The sequence below is a fragment of the Polypterus senegalus genome, chromosome 13 (genome assembly GCF_016835505.1).
Source record: "Polypterus senegalus isolate Bchr_013 chromosome 13, ASM1683550v1, whole genome shotgun sequence".
Lineage (NCBI taxonomy): Eukaryota > Metazoa > Chordata > Cladistia > Polypteriformes > Polypteridae > Polypterus > Polypterus senegalus.
In genome coordinates this window covers 104,282,902-104,293,014 of record NC_053166.1, presented here as the reverse complement: position 1 = coordinate 104,293,014, position 10,113 = coordinate 104,282,902, and the positions used below count along the sequence as shown (strand labels likewise).

Sequence of the window (10,113 nt, the reverse complement as noted above, 5' to 3'; positions counted from 1 at the left end):
AGAGAACATTGTCTATTCTCATTTCACAAGCCGAACTGTTTCATCTTTACCTGGTAAATGATCTCAGCTAACACAATGGGTGAAACCTCTTCCAGTTGTGCAAGTACATATAATGTAAGGTTATAGGATGCCATTGGAAAAAAGTTCACTTTTTTGTAATGTCTTTTTTCTACATTTATAAGATGTAAACATACTTTTTTCAAATGTGTTTTTTGCTGTAAGTAAAATAGTAAATATCAAACTATGTGGAAAAAGCTACACTAACTATATTAACTTAATGGCAAATATCCAGCTTAAAAGTCAAAAATATTATCTTACATAGCAAAAGTGTCACTTGTATGTCAAGTATAAAATTTTTATGCCACTTATATTCTGCAGCTGTGTCTACATTAAACACTGTTTTGAACTTGATTCAAGGCCTGCTGTTATCTCAGCTTCAGCTCTGTGTTTAATGAGTCTAACTAACTCTCCATGAAAATAAACCCATGAAGTGTTTTGTGATTTGGACACAATTCACTGTGAAATGCCTTCTGAAGGCAGAATATTGATCCAGAAGAAAGAGACCTTAAGAAATATGAATGAATTATAGTATCATTATCTGCTCAAGTTTTAGATTTTACACGTGCACTTTCTATTTGACTTTTGTAATTTACCTATTACGTAAAATGAACTTAAACATCTAGAAATATTGATAAAATGTACATCTAATATTTTCTGTTTACATAGGTCATAAAAAGCTAATTTCTTACATTTAATTTGACTGTTTTCCACATAAGTAAGGCATTTACCATATAAACCTGATGTTTATCATATAAGCCAGATATTTTGCCATAGAAGTCAGATATTTGAAATATAAGAAAGATGTCTGCTACATTAGCTGGATATTTGACATTTATAATTTTATAGAGTTCAGCAAAATTTAAGGTGGATATTTGAAGCATAAGAGCTTATAATAGTTTGATATTTGCAATTTTCAATGAACATTTCCATTTAAGTATATTTGCTAGAAGTGTTTGATTTTTGTGGTCTTGCACAGCAGAAAGCACATACATTTGAATAAAAGATTTTTTTGATTAAAAATTCTGTAAATGTAGAAGAAATGACACTACAAACAGTACCCCATAGAAGGTTTGTATTGGCTTTTTATTTATTTTCCAGCTTAATATAAGTTAAAGGCAGCTTGTGACTATACTTCAAAAAATTCACATTATCATTGTAAAATAAATCAGTAAATTGGTAACACTCAGTTTTTTGATAGTGAATCAGAGCACCTAGCAACCTCAGAAAAGTCTATATTGCCAAAAATACCAGTAGCAATAGTAGTGACTTATGTACATTGCAAGAAGCCTGCTAGAGACAACCAAATAATTTTCAGATTCTGTGTAACAAGTTAATAACCAAGCCAGCAAAGAACATGACGTCTTTTAAAGTCAATCTGCAAAAGGGAATAAAGTCACCTATCAGGGATCAACAGCGCAGGATTTTCTATCACTTGTTAAATCTGTCTGCCAATTTGTTTCATACTTCAGTAATTAATTCAGTAAGTTTATCCAGGATGAGCATGACTACGGTTTCTTTATGACTGTTCCAGGGAAGGTTGTCCTATTTTTATAAGATGGACATCCCAACAGCAGATTAGAGTTGGGTACACTATTTTAATATTAGATAATCTATACTATTTTTTTTCTATTTAATCATCTTGATGAAAACAATAAAAAATATCATATTATATTTATATCTGTTTTGCCTTAATATACACCAGAGACAAACCAGAAAAAAATCACTAAAAGTTTTTGCTCTTAGTTATTTTCTGTTCAGTGATATCACTTACAATAAAAGCACTGTATAAGAAAAAAAGCATTAATTAATTGATCTGATAATGATTTTGAAAACAGTAAAAACAGCAAGTGAGCAAAATACAATATTTTCATCAATGAATTCCTACAGAATTCAGCTTGTTAGTCACATAGCAGCTAAAATCTAACAACAATGAAATGGATAGAAAGGTAAAAAGAGAATCCATCAGAAACAAGTGACAATGACAGAAACACCTTTTTTTTAAACAATACCTGTAGTATAAAGAAAAGTGCAAAGTTCTCAAAACAGATCAAATGAGTTAAAACAAACAAACAGAACAAAAAAAAACATACAACAGTCACTTAAATGGTGATCCCAATATACTCCCTTATTTTAATTTTACAAGATAACAAATCATGATTTAATTATATAATTTTTACATAGAATGAAGATGTGCTTTCTCTTTGAGTAACACATTAGTTGCCCTAGGACCCGACTATAGCAAATTGTTACCTGTAGAAATATAATGATTGTGCTGAAATCACACTGCAAGCCAAGTATGATGGGTACAGTTCTTTAGGGAGTGAAGATAATCAGGTCAGAGCATTTTCCCACACTGAAAGTTATAGACAGACAGGATCACACAAAAAGAGCACCTAGACACATAAGAGTGCCTCCATCAAGACAGGAGTACCCATACAAGTACAAAGAATACAATTGGACACATTCACTGGATTCAGGTGGCTACAAACCAGGAAACAATTGAAATATTCATTAAGCCTGGCAAGACTGTTTCCTAGAGATGCATCAATACTTTAAGCCAGCAGCTCATCCACTTCAGTAGACATCATGCACAGTTGAACAGGTTTAGGTAAGAATGTGCTGCCATTGATGGTGTAGTAGCTTTTGAATGATGACGAAATCAATTTCCAGAGAGGTACTGCACCATATCCTTGAGATATAAAGCAGACATGGTGGCTACAACATAGCATTCAAGCTTCAGATTTGCAATGACTGCTGGGATCCTGACTTTTTTTTTGGTTGGTGCACCAAATCACACTCCAATAAACTCAGTTTATACTTTCTTAATCTGGGCTCAATATAGACACAATGTTTGAGAGTACATCACAGAACTGTGTTTCATTCACGTTTCCTCCACTAGGCTCCTTGGCTTCTCGATTCTTTCTTGCATTTATTTACTCCCTCCAACCCAACACTTTTTGTTTCTGCAAAAAAATCCTTTTCTTTTTATCCTGTCTTGTTCTGTTGCTCCCTCTGTCATGGTTATTGCCTCATTGATAAAAAAATCAAAGTGAAAAAGTGACCTTCAATAAAGAAAAGAAAACAGAGAATAAAAAGTAAATAATTGTGAAAAAACATTTTTCAGTGTATACTGCTCTGTAGATGTTTCCTGAATAGAACATTAAAAAAGAGAGATTCATGATATACAAAGGCATTAATAGAATAAAAGACAATAAACCAGAGTAAAATACTAAATTTGATACTAAAAGAAAGCCTAGCAAATCATATAATTTGTGATATAACACACATACAAATTATATTCCACACCTGGACAGAGAGGAAGACTGAAAGAGGAGGCAGAATGTCAGGTTGAGTTAAAAGTCTTCCTGAACAGGTGAGTTTTAAGCTGTTTTGTAGAAGAAAGAATGGTGTCAGATAATTTAATTAATTTTGGGAGGTCATTCCAAAGTTTGGGTGCTATACAGCAAAAGGCCCTGTCACCCATAAAGTTGCAGGTTAATGTGGAGCACAAGATTGCCCAAATCAGAGGATCTTAGTGGTTGAACAGGAGCATAGTGATGGAGAAGATCACTAATGTAGTCTGGTGCAAGGTCAATAATAGAATTTTATATTCAATTCTGTAAGACACGGAGAGCCAGTGGAGGTTAGGACTCCTGCAGAAGAGTTTTGAATCAACTGGAGCTGTGATATAAGATTAGAGGTACCACCTGCCAGTAGAGAGTTACAATAATCATTACAGGATGTGATAAAAGCAGGGACAAGTTTCTCAGCAATAGAAAAGGATAAGAATGAGTGGACACGGAACATGTTATGGAGGTGAAAGTAAAAAAGTTTCTTATTGTGGTTTATGTGGGCAGAATAAGAAAGGGAGGAATCAAAGATAACACTAAGATTTCTTGCATCAGAAGAAGCTCTAATAAGATCACCATCCTTTTCTTAAGTTGTGCATTAGTGCCAATTTGCAGGAGTTGTTTTATTGCAATTTATATTTAAAGAATTATGCTCCATCCATTTAATTGTGGCAATTTGTAAGCTGAGAAAGTCCTGAAATAGAGTTGAGTATCATCTACATAAAAATGATAACCCAGTCCACAGCTATGAATGATATGGCCAAGGGGAAGCAGATACAGAAGAGCTGAGGACACAGCCATGAGGAATCCCTTGTGTGACCAGCACTGAGTTGGATCTGCTATTGCCAAGATTAAGAAACTCTTGACTGTCAGTCAGACAGGGCTTAAACCACAGGAGGGCAGTGCTAGAGATATCCAGCAAGTTCTCGAGTCTGGACAGTAGAATGTCATGTCCGACAGTGTTAAATTCTGCACTAAGATCTAACAAAATTAACAAATGCTGGTTTGTCCAGAGTCTGCTGCCATAAGAAAATTCTTAGTTACCCGAAACAGAGCAGTTTCACAGCTTTGCTGTGCCCTCAAACCAGACTGAAAGGGTTACATCAAATTATTAATTGGTGAGTTGGGAGGCTACAACAAGCTGAAGGACTTTTGACAGAAATGGTAAGTGAGAAATAGGCTGAAAATTGTTAAAACTATCAAGACCAGACTTTTTTAACAGAGGGGTTACAGAAGTGATTTTAAAACTGGCTGGCTGATAAGTTTATTATTGTTGTACCAGTCAGGATTATGGCATGAAGGCAGGATTTAAGAAGTGTGGTGGGGATGGTGTCCAATACACAGGTAGTGGGCCTTATCTTACAAAGCAGGTTATTAACAAATGCAGATGGTGAAAATTTAGAAATAGAGCTGGATGGAGTGGGGAGACAAGGAAAGATAAAAAGGATGATGGATTTATGTTAGTTGAATTATTGAGATCTTTAATTTTATTACAGAAAAAGTGGAGGAATTTTTCACAAACTTCATTAGAGGAGGTAATTTGGCCAGATGCAGGGTGAAGTACTTTATTAATTACAGTTGCTGTTAGTGCATTCCTGTAAGCCCTTTGATAGTCAGAGAAAGCCTGGATGTTCACGGTGAGGCCAGTCTTACATGACATTCTCTCAAGGTGTCGATTAGTTACTTTCTTAGACCATGACTCTGAATTGTGCAATGGAGCTGAGCAGTTAAAGGAAACCTCCTTATGTGTTAAAGGAGCTGTTTTATCTAGTGCTGAAAGAAGACTATCTAGTGTTGGCGGAATAGGCGAAGTCAGAAAAAGATCAGAAATGGAACTATCAAGGATTGAAAGACAGATTTTTTTAAGGTTTATAAAAGAAATTTGACGTTTACAGTTAAGAGAAGGGAGAGGTAATGAGACAGTGAAAAGTACTGGTTTGTTAACAGAGAGTCCCAAATCACTGCTATAAGTGTTGCCGACAGTAATGCCAGATGTACAGATCAAGTAGAATATATGACCACCAGAGTGAGTAGGAAAATCAACATGTTGCACCAAGTCAAAACAGTCCAGAAAGGATAGGAAATCATTTCTCAGCTTACATTTTGTAATGTCAATATGGATGTTGAAATCGTCAAGAAGAATGACTCTCTGCAAAAGTGAACTTAAGTGAGTTAATAATTCAGTAGATTGGATAAAAAAGACGTATTGTATTTTGGGGGACGATAGAGAACAATGAGTAAGACAGGACCTTATATCGTTATTAGCTCCAGTATATCCATTATAACCAAGAAGACAGATCACCTCCGGCTCCTAGATCGCCACGGTGCAAAAAAATGTTCAAAAGACTTGTCCCATGAATCACAGAAAGATTCAGTTGTCCCCAAGGGTGCGAACCCAGTAAGGGCAAAATCCTTAAAGTCTATAAAAATAAATGGTAGGTGATAGGCTTCAGCTTGAGTTTTTTCAAGCTGAACAGGAGTGCAGTGTATGCTGAGAGAGTTGAGAAATGAAGCTGGATTTTGGAGTGTTGTATATAGTAAGACTGTTTATGTGCTTCAATTCCCATGGGTCTAAACTTGAGCTGGCAGTGAAGTGAGTGATAACGAAGAACCTGTAGTATTTTGTTTATTATTTTTATTTTCTGTCCTTGTGTTTTGAGAAACTGTAAACTGTCAGCACACCCCTCTAGCAGTAATATGAATCTGCTGCTACAGTATGTGAGCCAGGATGTCCTATTTTAGTGTATCATTTTGTATTTTCTGTTATTGGCTTTGATGTAAATAAATATAGTTTCTGTGTGAAAGCCTAAAGCCTATCTCTCTGTCTAACTACTTCTAGTGGGCCAGGAGATTAGGCTGTTCATTCCTAGTGGAACTACAGTCCCTACAGGGCACAATGTAACTTGAAATAAAGGTTTAATGGCAAACACAGCTACAGTCAGCAAGTAGCATATAATAACAATAATAATAATAATAATAATAATAATAATAATAATAATAATAATAATACATTTTATTTGTAGGTGCTTTTCTAAACACTCATGGACACTAAACAATAAGTAAAACACACGTTATAAACAATACTAAAATCAAAAAAATTATATCAGACAGAGCAATTGTAATCAAAGAGTAAAAACAGTCTTAAATGAGTTTTAAGTTTAGATTTGAAGAGGTCCTTAGAGTGAAAAACACCTGGTGTAGCAGAGACAGTAAGACAGGTAAGAAATAATGAAACATACAAACATATACATAGTTGGTTTTGTCATTTCTTCCTATCTAACTTCACTTACAAAAGAACCTAATAGATTTGTTGATAGCTTTAATGATAGTTGTACATGGAAATGTTTATTGATTATTTACTCATTTTTCTTCATGCTATTGAATTATTTTTGGATTTGTTTAGGTGTTTTCACTGTCCAACAATTCGATTGTGGTGTTAGAATTGTTAAATATTGTTTGAATCAAATTATTCATAAATATTAATATTAATATATTAATATTAATATTTATTTTGAACAATTTCATATGCCATTTTGTTTTTTGTGGGTGTCACTATTTTGTCCATCCGTGGCTATGTCAGGCCAGTAGTTAATAGGGAACATGAGAGCAACCATTAAGAAGGAAATCAGGGTGGCTAAAAGACAGTTGGAGAGGAATATAGGAGATAAGGCAAAAGAAGACCCTAAGCGATTCCTTCAGTATTTTAGTAGTAAAAGAATATTCAAGGAGGAGGTGAAGTGAATCAAAAATAGCAAAGGGGAATTTAAAGATACAGACAATGAAACAGTGGATGCCCTAAACTTACAGTTTTCTGAGGTCTTCGCAAGTGAACAAGTGGATAACCTCCCAGAGGTAAACGGGACTAATAAGGAGGTACTGAGGGATTTAGAAATTGTAGATGGAGAAGTACTGCTCATCTTAAATAGGCTAAAATCAAACAAATCACCAGGACCAGATGATATTTACCCTCGAGTTCTTAAGGAGGCTAGTGAGTACATATATAAACCCTTGACATATATTTTTAGGAAGTCACTGCACACTGGAGAGATTCTAAAGGACTGGAAAATGGCAAATATCATCCTATTATATAAAAAGGGTAACAGGGCAGATCCAAGCAACTATAGGCCAGTAACCTTAACATGCATCACAGGAAAATTAACGGAAGGAATTATTAAGGATAAGACTGAGCAACACATGGCAAGGACATGAGTTACTCTGAACGGTCAGTATGGGTTCAGAAGAGGGAAGTCGTGTTTTACTAAGATGCTGGAATTCTATGAGGAGGCAACACAACGATATGATCAAAGTGGAGCTTATAATATTATTTATCTGGATTTTCAGAAAGCATTTGATTATGTGCCACATGAGAGGTTGGATCATCAAACTAAAAGAAGTGGGAGTTCAGGGTGATGTTTTAGATGGGTGCAGAATTGGCTCAGACACAGGAAGCAGGGGGTGATGGTGTGAGGAATCTTATTAGAATTGGCCGATGTTAAGAGTGGTGTTCCACAGGGGTCAATGCTAGGGTCACTGCAATTTTTAATATATATATAAATGATTTAAATAGGAATATAAGTAACAAGGTGTTTAAGTTTTCAGATGATACCAAGATAGATGAATTCACAGATAATTTGGAATTTGTTATATCATTACAGAAGAACTTGGATAGCATACAAGCCTGGGCAGCTTTGTGGCAGATGAAATTTAATGTCAGTAAATGTAAAGTATTACACATAGGAAGTAAAAATGTTAGGTTTGAGTACATAATGGGAGGTCGGAAAATCGAGAATACACCTTCTGAAAAGGATTTAGAAGTCATAGTGGAGTATAAGCTATCGACTTCCTGACACTGTTCAGAAGCCATTAAGAATGCAAACAGAATGTTAGTTTATATAGCACGATGTGTGGAGTACAAGTCCAAGGAGGTTATGCCCAACATTTATAATGCACTGCTGACAACTCATCTGAGGTACTGGGTGCAGTTTTGGTCTCCAGGCTACAAAAAGGATGTAGCAGCACTTGAAAAAAAAAAACAGAGAAGGCTGATTCAAGGGCTTCAGGGGTTGAATGCCTTTTCATTTTAAGCAAAAGAAGATTAAGAGTTGACATGATTGAAGTGTTTAAAATTATGAAGGTCATTAGTACAGTGGATCGAGACTGTTATTTTAAAATGAGTTCATCAAGAACAAGGAGACACAGTTGGATTGATTTCCCCACAATCAACGGTGTAAATATAAAACTCACAGAAGCAGATATGTAAAATTAAATGTATTAAATGAAACAACAAGACAAATGCAAAAAATAGAAAGAAACTTAAATATAAATATCTCTCCACCACATCAACAATGAGACACCACCATATATAAATACAACAAAACCCTCCCTTGCCCCTGTAACATATAACAAACAACACAAATAACAAAAATGAATGAAATACGGAAATGATTATGAACTTGAGTCCGGTTATAAAAACTGTCCTGAATACGGTTGACTGAACTAATGGTAAATGAGTCATTTGATTTTCCTGGAACAAAATTGAACAGCCTCACCACGGATCCTCGGTGCATGGTGGTTGCTAAAGTCCGACCCCGGGGTCTCTCGTGATGAGGATATTGAAGTCAGTCCGGCGAATTGAAAAACAAACTGGATGAAATGCGCGTGATGGAATACGGCAGGTATGGATGGCTCGTGGTCGTGAAATGAAAGTCTCCCTCTTTTCTTCTCTCTCTTCCCTTCTCTCTCCTCTCTCTTCCTTTCTGATGGCTTCAAAAGTCCTGTGATGGCTGTAATTGGTTAATAGCAAACAGGTGTTTTCCAGCTTTGAGGCTGTGGTCTTCTTCCATTATCCGTCCCCCTTTACAGGGACGACATTTACTGATACACACACAAACAGCAAACGGGACAATGAAACGAGACACACTCAGTACTGACATTTGACAACACAACCTATGTTGCCTCGCTACAAGTGTATATAGGTTTCCGTCCTCTGTTATTTCTGATTGGGGCCACAATTTGCATTCAGATTTAGGAAATATTTTTGTGAACAATTAGGTTGTTCGATTAACCATACATCCAGTTATCATCCAGAGGCTAATGGACATATTGAATATGTAAATCATGATTTTTAAAAGTACCTATGATGTACTGTGAATTCATGTCATGATAACTTTGAAGAATTATACTGTTACTTTTGAGAAATGTACTGGTTAACTCTGCTTAAAAATGTCATCCTTCAAATGTTTATATGGATATTGACCTCATAAGTTTGGGACTCACAGCTAAACTTGTGCCATTAGAAAATGTAGACTTTCAATTGTTTTAAAGGTTGGTTAGAATGTATGGTTGGTTAATAGAGACATTCATTTGAAGGTGTCATTTTGTAAGTTGGCACCACTATATACTGTATTGGTCCCTATGTCACCAGAAAACATATTGGGCCTGTTTCTTACAGTTTATCTTTGCCATTCCATTTTAAGATACATTCTGCCTATCATGCATCTTGTTTACATCCCATATGTGTTAGCACATACCACGTCTCTTCTTCTCCCCCACTGGCCGTGTTAGTTAATGGGTAAGAGTAATATGATGTAAAAAATATAGTAGATTCCCAGAAATCAATGAAACTGGTGGAAAATTTAGTGCACTGCAAGGGCTACTGTCCTGAAGATGATTCTTGTGTCCATTTTGATGCCATTCACTCCCC

At 35.5% G+C, this 10,113-nt stretch overlaps 1 protein-coding gene across 2 annotated transcripts in view; it reads right to left on the bottom strand.

Annotated features, from left to right (window-relative positions):
• Positions 1-1,122: 1,122 nt before the first annotated feature.
• ppfia3 (PTPRF interacting protein alpha 3) overlaps positions 1,123-10,113 on the bottom strand; it is a 403,490-nt gene continuing 394,499 nt past the window's right edge. For both annotated transcript variants that reach the window (XM_039776518.1, XM_039776521.1), the window contains one exon: positions 1,123-3,122. The gene's annotated coding sequence lies outside the window, so the exon portion shown is untranslated. The remainder of the gene's footprint in view (positions 3,123-10,113) is intronic.